Raw genomic sequence first — 20,153 nt, 5'->3', positions numbered from 1 at the left:
TCACATCAGCTGATCTCTACAAGAAAGTATAGATGCAGCAATCAGTTGTGACAACATGGTTGTCCATAAGAGCTCGGCAGATCACTTGTGTGGGTCTCCTGCTCTCTCTATAGCACTACAGAGTGTCTATAGACATACTGTTTTGGGGTAAGACCCGGCGGGTGATTGCTACATTACCCCATAGGCATTAAGGATCACAGTTTTATCTGCATTGAGGATCATAGTTAATCTCTCCCAGTTATACTTTCAAGCAAAGACTTTCGCAATCTACCACGCGGTAGCGAACAAACACACTTTTCAAGTTGATTCCAATCATTCTGTACACGGTTGACTGTCATAATAATCAATATCTAATTATCCTAAATGATTTTCTCATATTAAACTGATCATTTAATGTGGGCAAGTGCTAGGGGAGAAAAGGCTAGAATATTGGTTAAGCTAGCAGACCGGCCACAGTAGGGATCAAAAGGAGAGAAAATAGGGATCCAAAGGGGGGGCCATCTGCAAAAGAGCCATGTGCAACAATGGGCTAAAACTACCGTAAGGTTCAGCCCATTAAGACTTCCGTTCCAAAATTCAAAGGTTGTGTCCAAAGGGTTAAAGCTTAGGGGGAATTGGATGCTTTGTGTGCTCTCCAAAGTCAACACATATCCCTACATGGGAGTGGGCGAGCCCTTCTTCTAGGGGATGAGAGAGAAAGCCACACACACACACACAGGCTCCCTTTACACAAAGGGAATGAGTGACACATGTCACCTCCCTAGGCCAGATGCCCACAAGGTGTGCCCAGTTTCTATTGGATGACCCTTGAAGTGGACCAATGAGAATTAAGCTAGAGTAAATCTAGTTTAATTAATTTAAAAAACATTTAATAAAAGAAACCAATGAGAATTAAGTCTCCTAGAAGACTATTGGGCAGTCTCACAAGGAGTCCAATGAGCATTCAGGAGCCCAATGGCTTGCTTGATTCCTATTGGCCACGAGGCAAAGGGGTCCAATGAGAGTTTAGTTTAATTATTTAATTACGTAAGGCTCTCACAAAAGGGGAAAGGGGGACACATGTCAGAAGGCTATCACTTATGTTGCTTAATAGTCATTGGCTTGACTTGGGGAGAGCCAATGAGGGCTCAGCAAGAGCAAATAGCAAGAGGGCTCGCCCAAGAGAGAGAGGGGGCTGATTTTTGCAAGGATTATCACACACACACTCACACAATCTCATGTGTGAAGAAAGAGAAGACTATCTCTTCCCAAGCTTTAATGGAGAGCTCATCACCTACTCCAAGCTTGTGAGATAGAAGCCTACATCAACACACTCTTGGCATGTGGATGCAACTCCAACCAAGAGCCAAGCTTCAATGCATGCTCATCTCCTCTACCAAGCTAAGCTATGCTAATATGAGTGATTATGTGAGGAGATGTACATCTTTCTCATAAGATACTCCTTCTTCCTCTCAATCTACTCTCATACCCTGCTAGCTCTCACCATCTTCGAAGGTGTGTGAGGTCTTGGGTCTAAGAACGGGGATAATTCAAGTTGTGTTTGCGAAGTGTTTTGCTTAGTGCATGAAGCTTTCATCTTCATTGCACTAGCTAGTCTTGAAGTAACACAAATAATTGTATTGTACAATGTCTCTCTTGATGAGAGAAACCATAATACAAAGCCTTTTGGAGGGGGGACCGGCTCCATGCAAATCCGGTCCTCAACTGTTGTCATTAGCTTAATTTCTCTCTCTTTTGAAAGTATTGTCGATGCTATCTAACTAGGTGTTATGCTTTTTGTTGCTCTCTCCACCCAAGCACTCTTGTAATTCTCATTAGGAATCTATTCTAATGAAATGCCCACTATGTTCATGCTCATTTCCGCTACACACAAGTTATTAGGCCATTAAATGTTACATTGGTATCAAAGCACAAGGTTTCTCTTTTCTTGCTCAAGAAGGGAGGTCCTCAAGTTAGCTACAAATGATTGGTATTATTAATTGCCTGTGAGTAAGTAGAATAGGGATTTTTCAGCCTTGCAGTGCGCCTGCCTTTGTGCAGTTAATAGGGCATCACCGTCGAGAGCTATGGTCTTAATAGTGGACTCCTACGGGGCTTGCCTACGGCTTAACCACTATTGAGCTATTAGAATCTTGACAGGAGCCGGTGTTGTTTTGGTGTCGAAAGACCCTCTCTTCTATTCCTTGCAATTAATGGTATTCGAGCCGCGGGTAAAGTAGCTTGAGTGCTTTTTCTAAAGGGGTAAAGAGGAGTAGCAACTAGGGCTTGAACTCCCAAAGTACACCTAAAAAGTTTACACCTAAAAGTTGTTAGAATGGCTGATAATAGTAAAGAGAGTGAAATTAATGTTGATAACTTTGATTTCGCTCATGAGCAAGCTACTAATGATGCTTCAATGCTTGGTAACTATCTTGTTTTTAGGCCTCAATAAGCCATGGGCAATCCATCTCTCCAAAGTGAAGTGCAACGGCAGGTCCGTGCTCACGGGATTCTGCAAGCTCATCACCATGACGAGAGAACACGTAGGAAGCCTCCTTGTGAGACTACCAAAAGAGGTCTCTCTCCGATTCGAGAAGAAGAAGAGGATCCATATGAAGGGCTCAAGAATTTACTTCTTGATGATGCATCTCCTTCCCAAAGGAGAACTCAAGAGCCTCCACCGAAGGAACAAGAAAGAAGCGAGACCATCGTATTCTTCTCCTCACCACAATTCAAAGAGGGATGATAAAAAGCAAGAGAAGAAAAAGGCAAGAAAGAGGACACCCTCTTCTCCATCTTCTTCATCCTCTTCGTCTTATGAAAGTGATGGTGAAGACAACAAAGATCAAGACAAGAAAAAGGCGAGAAAGAGGTCACCCTCTTCTCCACCTTCTTCAAATTCTTCACCTTTTGAAGAAAGTGATGGTGCAACCTTTGAACCATCAAAAAGAAGAGGCCATAGGAAATCCTATGCCGCATGGAAGAGGTCATCCAAGCGGAAGACATTCAAAGAGGCAGGGAAGAGCATCTCTTTCCTTACTTATGATGGCACCTTTGGTGCTACGGACAAAGTCTTGGCCTTTATGCAGCAATTCGATGCGGCGTTTGGAGCTGAGGGCTTCACGGAGTCCTCTAAGCTATGCCATGTAGCTATGCACTTTCAAAAGACCGCCAGACAATGGTGGTCTAGCCTACGAGCCAACGGTGAAGCTCCTCGAACATGGAAAGCTTTAAGAGCTTCCATTATGAAGCAATTTTTGGCCACCGATGCAAAAGACAAAGTACTCACCGAATGGCGAAGCTTAAAGCTCTCCCCCAATGAATCCATCCACAAATATGTAGACAAGTTTTGGGCCCTACAACTCAAATCCACTGTCTTCAAAAAGTTGGATTTTGGAGAGCAAAAGCAACAATTTTGTGCTGGCTTAACCAAAGAAATGGCGGAGTATGTCAACTCCCAAAGGCCACGTACCATATCGGCGGTAATACACCATACTATGGTGGCCTCTCGAATCAATTTCCAAACGAGGGCTAAAAGAAATAATAAACCCCCGGAAAACAAGGGTTCCAATGAGCCTAAGGGGAAGGACAATGTCCAAAAGTCTCCTAAGGGCAACTCCAACAAAGCTAAAGAGAAGGGAGTTTACAAAGGTAAGAATAAACTCTCTCCTGAAGAGCTTGAGCGTTATCATAAGGATAACCGGTGTTTCAAGTGCGGCGATTAAGGGCATGCGTACCGTGCTTGTCCCCAAAACAACAACCGCCAAGATCCTCCTAGAGTTTACTTGGTTGAAATCCAAGAGGAGGAGACTCACCAAACTCACCACAAAGGATCTCCTCTATGCCATGCTTGGGGAAAGGTAAGAGAACATGATGCTTTTATTCTCGTTGACCCTGGTTCTACTCACAATTTTATATCTATGGAGTTAGCCACCAAGCTAGGCATACAATCCTACGAGATGGGAGATGTCCTACCCGCAGACAGTGCCTTCAAGGGGCAAGAAGCTTCAGTCACTCCCTTAATAATGAAATTGAGGCTTCATGTCCAAGGCTATGTGGACAAAGAGGACTTCTTTATCTCTCCTCTCAAGCATGACGATGTAATCCTAGGGGCACCATGGTTTGACCGCCTGGCTGCCGATGTTAAATTTCCTGAAAGGAGAATCTCCTTTAACTTCAGGGAAAAAGACATGTATATAGCTGCTAAGGAAATGGATAACACTATCCCCATTGTACATACACCAGCTTTCAACAAGTCAATAAAGAGCTCTATTTCCGTGTACATGATTTCTGTTAAAGACTCTCAAAATGAACCTAATGCTTTAGCAAAAGAAAATAAAAGCAACCCAAAGGAATTAGAGTTATCCAATTTTCTCAAGGGGTTTCAAGATGTTTTTTTGACGACATCCCTTGTGAGCTACCCCTTAAACGAGGTAATGATGACCATGCAATTGAATTTTTTCCAGGAAGTTCACCGCCTAACAAACCTCCTTATAGAGTTTCTCAAGCTCAACAAGAGGAGATTATGCAGCAAGTGCATGAATTAGAGTAGAAGGGTATGGTTAGGCGAAGCTCATCTCCATTTTGCTCACCTGTGCTATTAGTGCAAAAGAAAGACGGCACATATCATATGTGTGTCGACTATAGAGCACTAAATAGGATCACTATCAAGAATAGGTTTCCCGTTCCACGGGTAGAAGACCTATTTGATAAGCTATAAGGATCGACCTACTTCAGTAGGATTGAGCTAAAAAGTGGCTATTATCAAAGAAGGATAGTTGATCAAGACATTGTAAAGACCGCATTTCGCACCACATTTGGTCTTTACGAATACATTGTCATGCCTTTTGGCTTGACCAATGCACCAGCCACATTCAACCGCTTGATGGAGAAGTTGTTTGAACCTTCACTGGAGTGTTCTTTGATGATATTATCATCTACTCTAATTCATTGGAAAGAAAAGTGAATTTTTCTTGCAAGAGATTCAGTATTGAGGTCATATTATCTCTCAAGATGGCATCCAAATGGATCCATCTAAGTTAGAGGTAATAAAAGGATGGCCTAAACCAAGGAATCTTCATGAACTAAGAAGATTTATAGGTATGTGTGCATACTATAGACGCTTCATAGAGTAGTTCTCACAAATTGCAGGACCATTACATGACCTAACAAAGAAAAGCGTTAGGTATACATGGTCTGCTAAGGAGAAAAGTGCTTTCGAAAAGCTTAAAGAAAAGCTTATCTCTCAACCTGTGCTTACACTACCAGATCTCTCAAAACCATTTGAGGTCCAATGTGATGCTTGTGGTGATTGCCTTGGAGCTGTTTTACTCCAAGAAGGGCATGCCATAGGCTATGAAAGTCGAACGCTCGACCCTGTTGAGCAAGCTCTAGGCATATATGAAAACGAACTCCTTGCAGTTCTACATGCCTTAGACTCATCGAAGCACTATTTATTGGGGACTCCTTTCATTATGTGAATGAATCACCAAAGTCCTAAGTACTTCATGACGCTGAACAAGCTCTCCGACAAACAAATGAGGTGGGCAAATTTCCTTTTGCAATTTCATTTTTATATTGCTCACATTACTGGCAAGCATAATCAAGTAGCTCATGCACTCTCAAGATGGCCGAGAGTGAATGCGGTTTCCATAGCAACTCACAATGATCTATCTTCAATGATAGATGAGTATGCTATTGATCCCGATTTTAGAGATGTGATTTCAGCGCTTGCATTAGGGAAGAAAGGAGAACCATTTACCTTACAAGATGGTTATCTTCTCTATGGCAATAGACTATGCGTTACTAACTCACTACGTGATAAAGTAATGTATGAATCTCATGCTCCACCTTATGCGGGGCATAGAGGGATTCAGTCTACCTTAAAGGGAATTGAAACATATTTCTATTGGCCTACCATGAAAGTGAACATACAAGAGTATGTTTCTAAATGTGTGGTATGCCAAAAGACAAAATTTGATAGAGGGAAGCAACTTGGATTGCTTCAACCCTTGCCAATCCCTAATTCACCATGGGAGAGCATATCCATGGATTTTATCTTTGGATTGCCTAAGTCTATCCATGGGAATATGGAAATATGGGCGATAGTAGACAGGTTCCGTAAACAAGCTCATTTTATACCTGTCAAAAAGACTATCAAAGCCCATCAAATGGCAACCCTCTTCATTTCACAAATTTTCAAGTACCATGGCTTGCCAATGTCCATAGTGTCGGATAGAGATCCTAGAATGACCAGTAATTTCTGGAAGGGTCTCTTTGAGAATTTAGGGACAAGGCTAAACTTCTCTTCGGCCTATCATCCACAAACGGATGGCCAAAGTGAAATAGCTAACCTAACCATTCTCAATCTACTAAAAGCCTATTTAACGGAAGTAGATCAAAGATCCCAATGGGAGAAGTACTTACCCTTAGTGGAGTATGCTTACAATAACACTGTACATACTTCCACGGGAAAATCACCTTTCGAGGTAATTGAGGGAAGATCAAAAAGTCCCTTTCCACTTAAGGTACATGGGAAGATCTTCGCTGCAGATGAGTATAGCCGAGACCTACAAGAATCTTTCCAAAAGATTAAGGATGCTATCTCTATCTCACAGCAAAGGCAAAAGGTTGTTGCTAACAAGCACAGAAGAGCCCAAGCCTTTGAAAAACACGATTGGGTCTTTTTAAAGTTTCTCAAGGCTCGATTAAGGCACACAACGGGCAAGAATCCTACGGGCCACCAAAAGTACTATGCTAAACTAGCAAAAAGGTACTATGGTCCCTTTCAGATTCTTAGACCAATCAATGAGATGGCCTATCAACTCAAGTTGCCCATTCATTGGGTCATAAACAATGCTTTCCATGTGAGCCTATTAAAGCCTTACAAAGGAGAGCCACCTCAAGAACCAACTATTGAAGACCCGCCGGAGATCGAGGACCAAGAGGAGGTGCTGCAGCCCGAGTCCATTCTCCGACATGAAGACAAGGTGCTAAGAGGCGGTAAGACTATCCGACGATATCTTATTAAGTTTAAGAATTATCCTTTTGAAGATGCTAGATGGATGCAAGGCATACAATTAAAGGATAACCTAAACCTTGTCAATGCTTACAATGCTTCCCAATGAGTAAGCAAATGTACAAAATGTTAGAAATAAACAAATTTTTTGTCTTATAAGACTTTCTTTTTCTTTATTGTGCACAAAAATGAAGTAGTATGCATGCTTAGATCAAGTTTGCGGAGACGACGTCTCCCAAACACCAAGTAGAGCTTGTCACTCTATTATGGAAGACTGATAGGACTAATGTACAGACATGCTTGCAGCAGCCTAAGGCTCTCAAGCGCCATATGGACTAGTCATCCATTGTGGAATGATGTCGTAGGGTAACATAGGGATCCTCTACCCGCTAAGAAAAGGACTCATGAATATGCTTTATCTTCTCTACACCATAGTCGAGGACGACTATGATTTCAAGAGAGAGGTAATGTCATAATAATCAGTATCTAATTCTCCTAAATGATTTTCTCTTATTAAACTGATCATTTAATGTGGAGAAGTGCCAAGGGAGAAAAGGCTAGAATTTTGGTTAATCTAGCAGACCGGCCACAGTAGGGATCCAAAGGAGAGAAAATAGGGATCCAAAGGGGGGGCCATCTGCAAAAGAGCCATGTGCAACAATGGGCTAAAAATACCCTAAGATTTAGCCCATTAAGACTTCCAAAATGCTAAGGTTCCAAAATTCAAAGGTTGTGTCCAAAGGGAGGCCTTCTTCTAGGGGATGAGAGAGAAAGCCACACACACACACACACACAGGCTCCCTTTACACAAAGGTAATGAGGGACACATGTCAGCTCACTAGGCCAGATGCCCACAAGGTGTGCCGAGTTTCTATTGGATGACCCTTGAAGTGGACCAATGAGAATTAAGCTAGAGTAAATCTAGTTTAATTAATTTAAAAAACATTTAATAAAAGAAACCAATAAGAATTAAGTCTCCTAGAAGACTATTGGGCAATCTCACAAGGGGTCCAATGAGCATTCAGGAGCCCAATGGCTTGCTTGATTCCTATTGGCCACGAGGCAAAGGGGTCCAATGAGAGTTTAGTTTAATTATTTAATTACGTAAGGCTCTCACAAAAGGGGAAAGGGGGACACATGTCAGAAGGCTATCACTTATGCTACTTAATAGTCAGTGGCTTGACTTGGGGAGAGCCAATGAGGGCTCATCAAGAGCAAATAGCAAGAGGGATCGCCCAAGAGAGAGAGGGGGCTGATTTTTGCAAGGATTATCACACACACACTCACACAATCTCATGTGTGAAGAAAGAGAAGACTATCTCTTCCCAAGCTTTAATGGAGAGCTCATCACCTACTCCAAGCTTGTGAGATAGAAGCCTACATCAACACACTCTTGGCATGTGGATGCAACTCCAACCAAGAGCCAAGCTTCAATGCATGCTCATCTCCTCTACCAAGCTAAGCTATGCTAATATGAGTGATTATGTGAGGAGATGTACATCTTTCTCGTAAGATACTCCTTCTTCCTCTCAATCTACTCTCATACCCTGCTAGCTCTCACCATCTTCGAAGGTGTGTGAGGTCTTGGGTCTAAGAACGAGGATAATTCAAGTTGTGTTTGCTAAGTGTTTTGCTTAGTGCATGAAGCTTTCATCTTCATTGCACTAGCTAGTCTTGAAGTAACACAAATAATTGTATTGTACAATGTCTCTCTTGATGAGAGAAACCATAATACAAAGCCTTTTGGAGGGGGGACCGGCTCCATGCAAATCCGGTCCTCGACTGTTGTCATTAGATTAATTTCTCTCTCTTTTGAAAGTATTGTCGATGCTATCTAACTAGGTGTTATGCTTTTTGTTGCTCTCTCCACCCAAGCACTCTTGTAATTCTCATTAGGAATCTATTCTAATGAAATGCCCACTATGTCCATGCTCATTTCTGCTACACACAAGTTATTAAGCCATTAAATGTTACATTGGTATCAGAGCACAAGGTTTCTCTTTTCTTGCTCAAGAAGGGAGGTCCTCAAGCTAGCTACAAATGGTTGGTATTATTAATTGCCTGTGAATAAGTAGAATAGGGATTTCTGCAGTTAACAGGGCATCACCGTCGAGAGCTCTGGTCTTAATAGTGGAGTCCTACGGGGCTTGCCTACGGCTTAACCACCTTTGAGCTATTAGAATCTTGACAAGAGCCGGTGTTGTTTTGGTGTCGAAAGACCCTCTCTTCTATTCCTTGCAATTAATGGTATTCGAGCCGTGGGTACAGTAGCTTGAGTGCTTTTTCTAAAGGGGTAAAGAGGAGTAGCAACAAGGGCTTGAACAGCCAAATTACACGTAAAAAGTTTACACCTAAAAGTTGTTAGAATGGCTGATAATAGTAAAGAGAGTGAAAATAATGTTGATAACTTTGATTTTGCTCCTGAGCAAGCTACTAATGATGCTTCAATGCTTGTTAACTATCTTGTTTCTAGGTTTCAACAAGCCATGGGCAATCCATCTCTCCAAAGTGAAGTGCAACGGCAGGTCCGTGCTCACGGGATTCTCCAAGCTCATCACCATGACGAGAGAACACGTAGGAAGCCTCCTTGTGAGACTACCAAAAGAGGTCTCTCTCCGATTCGGGAAGAAGAAGAGAATCCATATGAAGGGCTCAAGAATTTACTTCTTGATGATGCATCTCCTTCCCAAAGGAGAACTCAAGAGCCTCCACCGAAGGAACGAGAAAGAAGCAAGACCATCGTATTCTTCTCCTCACCACAATTCAAAGAGGGATGATAAAAAGCAAGAGAAGAAAAAGGCAAGAAAGAGGACACCCTCTTCTCCATCTTCTTCATCCTCTTCGTCTTATGAAAGTGATGGTGAAGACAACAAAGATCAAGACAAGAAAAAGGCGAGAAAGAGGTCACCCTCTTCTCCACCTTCTTCAAATTCCTCACCTTCTGAAGAAAGTGATTGTGCAACCTTTGAACCATCAAAAAGAAGAGTCCATAGGAAATCCTATGCCACATGGAAGAGGTCGTCCAAGCTGAAGGCATTCAAAGAGGGAGGGAAGAGCATCTCTTTCCTTACTTATGATGGCACCTTTGGTGCTACGGACAAAGTCTTGGCCTTTATCCAGCAATTCGATGCGGCGTTTGGAGATGAGGGCTTCACGGAGTCCTCTAAGCTACGCCATGTAGCTATGCACTTTCAAAAGTCCGCCAGACAATGGTGGTCTAGCCTACGAGCCAACGGTGAAGCTCCACGAACATGGAAATCTTTAAGAGATTTCATTATGAAGCAGTTTTTGGCCACCGATGCAAAAGACAAAGTACTCACCGAATGGCGAAGCTTAAAGCTCTCCCCCAATGAATCCATCCACAAATATGTAGACCAGTTTTGGGACCTACAACTCAAATCCACTGTCTTCAAAAAGTTAGATTTTGGAGAGCAAAAGCAACAATTTTGTGCTGGCTTAACCGAAGAAATGGCGGAGTATGTCAACTCCCAAAGGCCACGTACCATATCGGCGGTAATACACCATACTATGGTGGCCTCTCGAATCAATTTCCAAACGGGGGCTAAAAGAAATAATAAGCCCCCGGAAAACAAGGGTTCCAATGAGCCTAAGGGGAAGGACAATGTCCAAAAGTCTCCTAAGGGCAACTCCAACAAAGCTAAAGAGAAGGGAGTTTACAAAGGTAAGAATAAACTCTCTCCTGAAGAGCTTGAGCGTTATCGTAAGGATAACCGGTGTTTCAAGTGCGGTAAACAAGGACATGCGTACCGCGCTTGTCCCCAAAAGAACAACCGCCAAGATCCTCCTAGAGATTCCTTGGCTGAAATTCAAGAGGAGGAGACTCACCAAACTCACCACAAAGGATCTCCTCTATGCCATGCTTGGGGAAAGTTAAGAGAACATGATGCTTTTATTCTTGTTGACCCTGGTTCTACTCACAATTTTATATCTATGGAGTTAGCCACCAAACTAGGCATACAATCCTACGAGATGGGAGATGTCCTACCTGCAGAAAGTGCCTTCATGGGGCAAGAAGCTTCAGTCACTCCCTTAATTGGGAAATTGAGCCTTCATGTCCAAGGCTATGTGGACAAAGAGGACTTCTTTATCTCTCCTCTCAAGCATGAGGATGTAATCCTAGGGGCACCATGGTTTGACCGCCTGGCTGCCGATGTTAAATTTCCTGAAAGGAGAATCTCCTTTAAGTTCAGGGAAAAAGACATGTATATAGATGCTAAGGAAATGGGTAACAGTATCCCCATTGTACATACACCAGCTTTCAACAAGTCAATAAAGAGCTCTATTTCCGTGTACATGATTTTTGTTAAAGACTCTCAAAATGAACCTAATGCTTTAGCAAAAGAAAATAAAAGCAACCCAAAGGAATTAGAGTTATCCAATTTTCTCAAGGGGTTTCAAGATGTTTTTATTGACGACATCCCTTGTGAGCTACCGCCTAAACGAGGTAATGATGACCATGCAATTGAACTTCTTCCAGGAAGTTCATCGCCTAACAAACCTCCTTATAGAGTTTCTCAAGCTCAAGAAGAGGAGATTATGCAGCAAGTGCATGAGTTAGTTTAGAAGGGTATGGTTAGGCCAAGCTCATCTCCATTTTTCTCACTTGTGCTATTAGTGCAAAAGAAAGACGGCACATATCGTATGTGTGTCGACTATAGAGCACTAAATAGGATCACTATCAAGAATAGGTTTCCCGTTCCACGGGTAGAAGACCTATTTGATAAGCTACAAGGATCGACCTACTTCAGTAGGATTGACCGAAAAAGTGGCTATCATCAAATAAGGATAGTTGATCAAGACATTGTAAAGACCGCATTTCGCACCACATTTGGTCTTTACGAATACATTGTCATGCCTTTTGGCTTGACCAATGCACCAGCCATATTCAACCGCTTGATGGAGAAGCTGTTCGAACCTTCACTGGAGTGTTCTTTGATGATATTATCATCTACTCTAATTCATTGGAGGAACACAAGCAACACCTCCAGGTAATATTTCAAGTTTTAAGAGAGAATAAACATTATGTTAATCGAAAGAAAAGTGAATTTTTCTTACAAGAGATTCAGTATTTAGGTCATATTATCTCTCAAGATGGCATCCAAATGGATCCATCTAAGTTAGAGGTACTAAAAGGATGGCCTAAACCAAGGAATCTTCATGAACTAAGAAGCTTTATAGGTATGTGTGCATACTATAGACGCTTCATAGAGTAGTTCTCACAAATTGCAGGACCATTACATGACCTAACAAAGAAAAGCGTTAGGTATACATGGTCTGCTAAGGAGAAAAATGCTTTCGAAAAGCGTCTCTCAACCTGTGCTTACACTACCAGATCTCTCAAAACCATTTGAGGTCCAATGTGATGCTTGTGGTGATTGCCTTGGAGCTGTTTTACTCCAAGAAGGGCATGCCATAGGCTATGAAAGTCGAACGCTCGACCCTGTTGAGCAAGCTCTAGGCATATATGAAAACGAACTCCTTGCAGTTCTACATGCCTTAGACTCATCGAAGCACTATTTATTGGGGACTCCTTTCATTATGTGAATGAATCACCAAAGTCCTAAGTACTTCATGACGCTGAACAAGCTCTCCAAAGTGAAATAGCTAACCTAACCATTCTCAATCTACTAAAAGCCTATTTAACGGAAGTAGATCAAAGATCCCAATGGGAGAAGTACTTACCCTTAGTGGAGTATGCTTACAATAACACTGTACATACTTCCACGGGAAAAGCACCTTTCGAGGTAATTGAGGGAAGATCAAAAAGTCCCTTGCCACTTAAGGTACATGGGAAGATCTTCGCTGCAGATGTGTATAGCCGAGACCTAAAAGAATCTTTCCAAAAGATTAAGGATGCTATCTCTATCTCACAGCAAAGGCAAAAGGTTTTTGCTGACAAGCACAGAAGAGCCCAAGCCTTTGAAAAACACGATTGGGTCTTGTTAAAGTTTCCCAAGGCTCGATTAAGGCACACAACGGGCAAGAATCCTACGGGCCACCAAAAGTACTATGCTAAACTAGCAAAAAGGTACTATGGTCCCTTTCAGATTCTTAGGCCAATCAATGAGATGGCCTATCAACTCAAGTTTCCCATTCATTGGCTCATAAACAATGCTTTCCATGTGAGCCTATTAAAGCCTTACAAAGGAGAGCCACCTCAAGAACCAACTATTGAAGACCCGCCGGAGATCGAGGACCAAGAGGAGGTGCTGCAGCCTGAGTCCATTCTCCGACATGAAGACAAGGTGCTAAGAGGCGGTAAGACTATCCGACGATATCTTATTAAGTTTAAGAATTATCCTTTTGAAGATGCTAGATGAATGCAAGGCATACAATCAAAGGATAACCTAAACCTTGTCAATGCTTACAATGCTTCCCAATGAGTAAGCAAATGTACAAAATGTTAAAAATGAACAATTTTTTTGTCTTATAAGACTTTCTTTTTCTTTATTGTGCACAAAAATGAAGTAGTATGCATGCTTAGATCAAGTTTGCGGAGACGAAGTCTCCCAAACACCAAGTAGAGTTTGTCACTCTATTATGGAAGACTGATAGGACTAATGTACAGACATGCTTGCGGAAGCCTAAGGCTCTCAAGCGCCAAATGGACTAGTCATCCATTGTGGAATGATGTCGTAGGGTAACATAGGGATCCTCTACCCGCTAAGAAAAGGACTCATGAATATGCTTTATCTTCTCTACACCATAGTCGAGGACGACTATGATTTCAAGAGAGAGGTAATGTCATAATAATCAATCTCTAATTCTCCTAAATGATTTTCTCGTATTAAACTGATCATTTAATGTGGGGAAGTGCCAAGGGAGAAAAGGCTAGAATATTGGTTAATCTAGCAGACCGGCCACAGTAGGGATCCAAAGGAGAGAAAATAGGGATCCAAAGGGGGGGCCATCTGCAAAAGAGCCATGTGCAACAATGGGCTAAAAATACCCTAAGGTTTAGCCCATTAAGACTTCCAAAATGCTAAGGTTCCAAAATTCAAAGGTTGTGTCCAAAGGGAGGCCTTCTTCTAGGGGATGAGAGAGAAAGCCACACACACACACACAGGCTCCCTTTACACAAAGGGAATGAGGGACACATGTCAGCTCCCTAGGCCAGATGCCCACAAGGTGTCCCCAGTTTCTATTGGATGACCCTTGAAGTGGACCAATGAGAATTAAGCTAGAGTAAATCTAGTTTAATTAATTTAAAAAACATTTAATAAAAGAAACCAATGAGAATTAAATCTCCTAGAAGACTATTGGGCAGTCTCACAAGGGGTCCAATGATCATTCGGGAGCCCAATGGCTTGCCTGATTCCTATTGGCCAGGACGCAAAGGGGTCCAATGAGAGTTTAGTTTCATTATTTAATTACCTAAAGCTCTCACAAAAGGGGAAAGGGGGACACATGTCAGAAGGCTATCACTTATGCTGCTTAATAGTCATTGGCTTGACTTGGGGAGAGCCAATGAGGGCTCAGCAAGAGCAAATAGCAAGAGGGATCGCCCAAGAGAGAGAGGGGGCTGATTTTTGCAAGGATTATCACACACACACTCACACAATCTCATGTGTGAAGAAAGAGAAGACTATCTCTTCCCAAGCTTTAATGGAGAGCTCATCACCTACTCCAAGCTTGTGAGATAGAAGCCTACATCAACACACTCTTGGCATGTGGATGCAAATCCAACCAAGAGCCAAGCTTCAATGCATGCTCATCTCCTCTACCAAGATAATTACTAAGCTAAGCTATGCTAATATGAGTGATTATGTGAGGAGATGTACATCTTTCTCGTTAAATACTCCTTCTTCCTCTCAATCTACTCTCATACCCTGCTAGCTCTCACCATCTTCGAAGGTGTGTGAGGTCTTGGGTCTGAGAACGGGGATAATTCAAGTTGTGTTTGCTAAGTGTTTTGCTTAGTGCATGAAGCTTTCATTTTCATTGCACTAGCTAGTCTTGAAGGAACACAAAGAATTGTATTGTACAATGTCTCTCTTAATGGGAGAAACCATAATACAAAGCCTTTTGGAGGGGGGACCGGCTCCATGCAAATCCGGTCCTCAACTGTTGTCATTAGCTTAATTTCTCCCTCTTTTGAAAGTATTGTCGATGCTATCTAACTAGGTGTTATGCTTTTTGTTGCTCTCTCCACCCAAGCACTCTTGTAATTCTCATTAGGAATCTATTCTAATGAAATGCCCACTATGTTCATGCTCATTTTCGCTACACAAAAGTTATTAGGCCATTAAATGTTACAGTTGACTATGTTGGTTACCGTTATCTGCTAGTTGAGCTATTTCTACAAGGCGTCTTACCAAGGGGTTTGACTACGTAGATTCTAAATCCAAGGGCTTGGATTGCAAAGGCAACACCCAGGGTTCCGAATGCAATGCTATTTGTTTTTTCAGGTAGGGGACGTGCTCCTCTCCATTTGAATACGGGTAAGTGAACATTACGTTCAAATCTCCAGGTACGCATCTATTCATTTGGTGTTATTCCATTTTAAGTATGCTTTGCTCGGTTTTTCAAGATGTATAAGTACGCTTGAATGTTACAGAGCGATGCCAAGAGCATGTTGACACAAAGTATTTTGGGCCAAGTGTCCAATCTATCTTTCAGCCTTATGCTGTTACTAACCTACTTGTAGGATTCAATTTGGCATATGTTGTCACATAGGATACAACATGGTTTAGGAACTCAAGGATTTCGGTTTAGCCAGTGTGGAGCAAAGAATGAGGGTCCCTCTCACTCTTGTCTCGCAGAGTATTTAGAGTTGCCTCCACACACAAGTACCTCTTGTACTTGTAGGATGTTCTTTTTTCAGATATCCTTAGTTGAGACATATTCCACATGTGGCGAATATGAGTCTCTGGGACTGACACGGCCCCCAATAGTTCAAATATGTGTCACGACAAAGTCCCTAGGTACTGGTCGCATCTGTTTTCTCGACCAATTTTAGCACGACGTATCAAGAGCAATTTTATGGCCAACAATTTCGTGGCCTGCGGAACCATGTTCCGGGCAACGAAACAGCTAGATCCTTGAGGGATGCCACTTGGAAAAACTTTCTACGGGGCAAGGCCCAACCTAGGGGGTCAGGGACCTATGCCAAGGGCCTGGACGGGACCAATGTGGACTGCGGATCCGCTTAGGGCAAGAGCTAGGAGCTAGGCCTATATAAAGGGCGGTAGGGAGGGGGATCCTACGTCTTAGTCTCCTAGGTCTTACATTGGATCTCACACCACCTGGTGAGATTTCTCTGTCATGAGCAATAAATAGCGATTGCCGAGATGACAAATGTAGGGCAAGGGCCCACCAAATCCCAACCGATAAGTTTGAATGGGACAATTAACCTTGACTGGAGCTTACTCTCCATGCATGTTGTGTGGGTCATTGATTTTTTGGCGAATTGTGCATGCTTTGAGATGTGTGGATTCTGGATTGCATGACTTAGGCCAGTAATAGGACAATGTTGATGTTGTCGAGTACTTTGTGAAACCCTAGATGCCCAAATATGTAGTACTGAATGTAAAGTTTGTCAAACTGTTTGGGTATGTGGATTCTTGCAAGGTGGTCTTGTTTGACGCAGTACATGATGTGATCCTAACAATCTGCTGTAAGCTCCTAACAATCTCTTGTATCTTGTTGAAATTGTTGTAAGGTTCTAAGTACTGCCTGTTGTATATGCTCTACCCGTGATTAGCCATCGATGACATAATTAGTGATGCCCTTTCAATAGTTGAGCACTAGCAAAGCTATTCCTCATCATTCGCCTAGGCTTGAGAGATGCACCCATTGCTATGTAACTGCTGTTGTGTACAGCCTTTTCTGGGATTGGCGGCGGCCATTGTAGGGTATTGCCCCGTTGCCAACAATGCAATAGGCCTTGGGGGCATCTGCCAAGGATCAAAGTTATGCAACAACGCTAAGTACATCCCACCAGGGCATCCCGAGCATGCCTCCGTGCTGGCAATAGCATCGGCTGAGAGGAGCTAGTAGGCAAGGCAAATCTGAATCCAACACACGCTTTCTAAGCGTAGAGACAAACACCACAAAAAGTCCTTCCTCACCTGATCAAAGTCATGCAACTCCCACGAGGGCATCTCGACCATACCTCCCTGCTTGCAATAGCTTCGGCTGAGAAGAGCTAGTGAATCCAACACACACTAGACCAATCTCTAAGCGTAGAGACAATGCACCACAAAAAGTCCTTCCTCACCTGATCAGTTTAGTAATCCAACAGGATACTAGGGGACCCTCTAGTCATCTCATTCATGACATCCAGGGGGCTTCTCGTCGAGACCCTCTCATTGATGAGCTCCCAAATATGCATGCTCAGGAGAAAGCTGCATCAAGCAATTGGACCAGACAATCCTCTCCCCAAAGCATGTAAATTCTAACATAAAAAGTACAACACTTCAAGCAATCAATTAAAAGAAGCAGATCGGACTTCTCCTTGAGGGATTCAGCAACGCTCCACAAGCATTCATGGTGTTTGCCTTTGATTGTTGAGAGAGTAGGCAATTACAGCAGTGTCTTGAGGTATGCCCCATGTGGAAAGGACAAAGAAGATCACGTGCAAAGTAAGGGCGTGCCTCCAAATCAGATCATGAACACTTGCATCTAGTCCCTACTGCACAGCAACGGCACAGCATCTTGATAGCTTAGTGGAGGGTCAACAGGCTGCCTGAGGAAGACGATGGTGCATGATGTAACTTCAAAATGGAAGATTGAGAGGGGCCCCCTCGCAGAGGAGGAAGCCCTTGCCAAAAATTCAGAGTATGGTGCTTCATCTGGGCCGAGCACACGGTATTCTTTAGTAAAAGGCGAAAGAATAGTTCGCTCTGTGCTCAACCCGCACCTTAACCCAGGAAGGAGCAGGCCTCAGCCTTAGTGGTGCAACAACCTTGCGCCCCCCGCATGTGGGATATTATAGACAGCACCACGTCCACTTGCCCGCATGCTGGATATGATGGACAATACCACGAGCATGCTGTGCACCCTTCTCTTCCCCTTCATTTGCACCCCTCAAGAATGCTCACATGCCACACATCAAACCCTCACTTCACATTTGTTCAAAGCAACCCATAGCTTCTTGGCCCTACCCAAAAATCATTCTCAGTTGTGTCTTATTATTCTCATAAATTTCACTACCATATGTCAGCACAGCCGCATGACTCTAGTACGCTCTACACACTTCCCTACATCTCTTCACAATCTTTTCCCTTGTCAATATCTCCTATTTGGCCCGTATTCTATATCCCTCACCATGATATGGTATTGATGACTGTGAACACACTTCGGACCATTGGGGCACTTGCGTGTGCATTCCTGTAATCCCATCTCCAACATTTGTTATCAGAGTAGACTTTGCAATTCTTCTTCTTCCCCACATTTTTGTACATCTTGCACTCCCATTTCCAACATTTGGTACCATCGCAAACTTCCATATCCCGAGCAGCATTGCCAACACCCTCCTGGTTCACTTTCTCATATCATAGTGATATTTGATGAGCATTTTCATGGGGATAAGAACTTTGGAAGGGCTCATAGAGGTCTCTATTTCCAAAATTTTAATGTAGGCTCTATCATTCTTAACCTCTTTACTTAACATGCGGTATCAACACTTCCATTAGTCTAGGTTTGGATCTTGAAGGCTAGTTGCATGGGCATACACTCCCCATGCTACGTCTGTAGTGTCGATTTCAAATAATCTTGTGTGTGTTGTTTCAACAAGGTAACGGTGCTCTATTCTCTGGGGGGCAATTGATTTTGGGCTCAACATTTGCTTACTGCTGCAGGGTCACAAAAGCTCAAGAAGTTCAAAGAGGGAGGAAAGAGTATCTCTTTTCTCACCTATGATGGCACCCTTGGTGCTACCGACAAAGTATTGGCCTTCATCCAACAAATTGATGATGCCTTTGGAGACGAGGGCTTCACGGAGTCCTCCAAGCTACACCATGTAGCTATGCACTTCCAAAAATCGGCTCGTCAATGGTGGGTTGGCCTTCGTGGCAATGGCAAAGCCCCAAAGACATGGAAAACTCTACGAGTTTCCATCATGAAGCAATTCCTTGCAAAGCGATGCAAAGGACAAAGTGCTCATCGAATGGCAGAGTTTAAGGCTTCTCTCTCATGAGTCTATCCACAAATATGTGGACAAGTTTTGGGATTTACATCTCAAGGTTACTGTCTTTCAAAAGATTGTTGAGCAAAAACAACAATTCTATGCGAGATTACCTGAAGAGATGGCCGAGTATGTCAACTCTCAACGGCCTAACTCTATCAGCGAAGTAATCCACCATACCATGGTTGCGTCATGCATCAATTTCCAACAAGAGGTTAGACGGAATGTCAAACCCATGGAAAATAAAGACAAAAGTGATGCAAAGGGAAAAATTAATGCCCAAAATTTTTCCCACAGCCATTCCAATAACAACAACAACAGTTGGTCCAAGGAGAAAGGAACTTACAAAGGTAAAAATAAACTCTCTCCTTACGAGCTTGAAACTTTTCTCAAGGATCACAAATGTTTTCAGTGTGGGGAGCAAGGACATGGCTGTCGTTCTTTGCCCCAAAAGAAATGCTCGCAATGAGACTCCTAGAGCTTCGACTATCGAAGTTCCAAAAGAGGATACTCATTGTAGAGGATCACCTCTCTCCTATGCTTGGGGAAAGGTAAGGGAGCATGATGCTTTCATCTTGTTTGACCCTGGTTCTACTCTCAACTTCATATCAATGGAGTTGGCCACCAAGTTGGGCATTCAAGCTTTTGAGATGAAAGATGCAGTAACTGTCGATGCCGCTTTCAAGGGACAACAAGCCTCCGTTACTCCCTTGATTGGGAAGTGGAGGCTTCATATCCAAAGCTATGTCGACAAAGAAGACTTCTTTATCTCTTCTCTCCAACATGAGGATACTATCCTAGGGATACCATGGTTCAACTGCATGCTGCCAACATGAAGTTCCCTGAAAGGAGAATCTACTTCACCTACAGGGGAAATAATATGTATATAGATGCTAATGAGTCTGGTCGTACTATACCACTTGTAAATCCTCTTGCCCTTGATAAATCAATGAAAAGCTCAGTTTCTATGTACATGATTTTTGTCAAAGAATCCCTAAAAGGTCCTAA

At 42.8% G+C, this 20,153-nt stretch overlaps 1 non-coding gene across 1 annotated transcript; it reads right to left on the bottom strand.

Annotated features, from left to right (window-relative positions):
• Positions 1-17,758: 17,758 nt before the first annotated feature.
• LOC147417224 (U5 spliceosomal RNA) lies at positions 17,759-17,882 on the bottom strand. Its single transcript, XR_015187423.1, has one exon. It is a non-coding gene; the product is annotated as a U5 spliceosomal RNA (small nuclear RNA).
• Between the last annotated feature and the right edge of the window lie 2,271 nt (positions 17,883-20,153).

This window comes from Adiantum capillus-veneris, unplaced genomic scaffold (genome assembly GCF_014529385.1).
Source record: "Adiantum capillus-veneris isolate H3 unplaced genomic scaffold, ASM1452938v2 Hic_scaffold_320, whole genome shotgun sequence".
Lineage (NCBI taxonomy): Eukaryota > Viridiplantae > Streptophyta > Polypodiopsida > Polypodiales > Pteridaceae > Adiantum > Adiantum capillus-veneris.
The sequence above is the reverse complement of the archived record's forward strand: the minus strand, read 5'-3'. Positions and strand labels throughout refer to the sequence as shown.